The following is a 2072-nucleotide window of genomic DNA, read 5'->3' as shown; positions in this document are numbered from 1 at the left end:
GCTGAGTGCCGATGACGACGGAATTTGTCTTCCAAAACTCGAAGAGCATCGCAAGTCACCGGACAGCGACCGACCAAGTCATCATCGTCCGCCGCCGACAGGGTCGAACACAATGGCAAGAATACTCAATTTCCAGGAACTCGTGGGAGTATGAGGAGCCACTTCGGCAAAACTGCCTAGACGTCGTGAAAGCTTATGATCGGATAGATCACGACGCTCCGCGCTACTCTGCAGTAGCCGGGGAAGGGGGAGGGACATAAGCTGAGTTCAAGCTATGACCCTGAGCTGCCGTGGTCGACGACTCACCCGTGTGAGAAACTACAGTGATTGCGGGAGCGTGATGAATAGGTCGCAGGGCGACAATACGTAGGAAATCGGCGTTACGCCATGAATTTCGCAAACTCAAATCTAAGTTTGCGTTCTACGCGCCTACCACTGGCTCTGCTGTAAGTTAGGCTACGAGGAAAGTCTCCGGTCCCGCTGCACTCAACGCTTAAAGCGCTCTTCATCATCGGCAGCGTTTATACCATGGCGAGCACTACAGAAATCGCTCGAATTGCTGGTACAGGAGCACCTCCTCTTTGAGCGCAACGGCGAGCGTGGTACTAAAACAGTGGGGTTTCGTGAGGTGCCAAAAAGCGAGTTTGGAGAGCTTTTCATTAGTAGAGCTCTTCATTAGTCGATCTCGGCTTGTGTAGTGGCCGGGCCTGACTACGTTGACGCCTGATGATCAAGAAATCGCGTCCTTCGCTTCAGTAGCGGGATCCGACGAGCGGGAGCCGTACTCCACACGAAGGTATAGTACCAAACAGAGATATGAGCGCATAAGAGCCGCCCTGTGGGTAGTCTCAAACTACTGCTTCTGTGCCTCGCTGAGGTGATTGGGAATGAGACCAATTCCCCAAAAGTAGAAAGGTCGGAAAACGGACACGGTGTCCGCAAGGTTCGAGCAGGGATCACGTTGCGCCGTCTGCGCACCTCGTCCTTCTCTTCTTCCCATCCTGAGAAAGGGGTATCCAACTCGTGGTCGGCCTTCTCCGAATCCTCGACGAGGAAAATCGTCGCCCGTGGCGGGTGAAGTATGTGGCGCCCGGTTGCCGAGGGCTTGGGATTTTCTTGCCGTGAAGCCGCGGGCGTGTTGTCTGACATTGCACCGCGTGCAGCTGACGAAGAAGGGCTCTGACCGCGAGCGCTCTCGGATCCAGCGAGGCTGGCTGTATTTCGAGGCATAGACACCGGGCTCGTCGAGCAGATAATGCGTAAAGAAGATCCTGGGAACGTAACGGTGTCTCACACACGCGAGCCTCGTACAAGGCGACAGTTAAAATGAATTGTGAGTATAACGATTTCGATGGGGAGAGTGGAACGGGGTTTTACTTATTCTGGTTGCGCGGAGCTGCCGCAGCTTTTTGCTCAACGGAAGCTTACAAATATCACCGATCTTACATTGAATAAAGGAACCAGTACGAGTGCAGCGGATTGCAATCCGCTGCCTTCAAAAAGAGAACTTAGAAACCTTAACCAAGGCAAAGACGCTCTTCCGTTCAAAACTAAAATTAAATTTAGTTTTTTTTGCGGCAGAGCCGGCATCAAATAAGAATTCACTGATGCAAAATAGCAGAACGTAATTAGTATACATAACTACTGGCAGTCTTGCCACGTAGTGGCTTCTTGTTATGGTGTTGCCATACCATTGTGTGATTACACCGACTTGTGTAGTGCATAACTTTGTACGGTCACACCATCTTGTGTGTCCCACCCTTTCATACAAGAGTATGAGTATCCCCGTTACATTCCCCCCATATAAAACGTGAATATCCACAATTCACATTTTACTGTCGCCTCATACTAGGATTGCGTGTCTGAGACACCTTTACGTCCCTAAGACCATATTTAAACATTCTCCGCTCTATGAGCCCTGTGTCTATGACACGAAATACACCCAGCCTTGCTAGTTCCGAGGGCGCCCACGGTCAGAGCCCTTCTTCGTCTCCTGCACGCGGTGCAACTCCGGACAATACGTTTGCGGCTTCATGGGAAGCGCATCTCAAGCCCCCGGCAACCGGGCGCCA

This window comes from Plasmopara halstedii (genome assembly GCF_900000015.1).
Source record: "Plasmopara halstedii genome assembly, contig: Scaffold_555, whole genome shotgun sequence".
NCBI lineage: Eukaryota > Oomycota > Peronosporomycetes > Peronosporales > Peronosporaceae > Plasmopara > Plasmopara halstedii.
The sequence above is the reverse complement of the archived record's forward strand: the minus strand, read 5'-3'. Positions refer to the sequence as shown.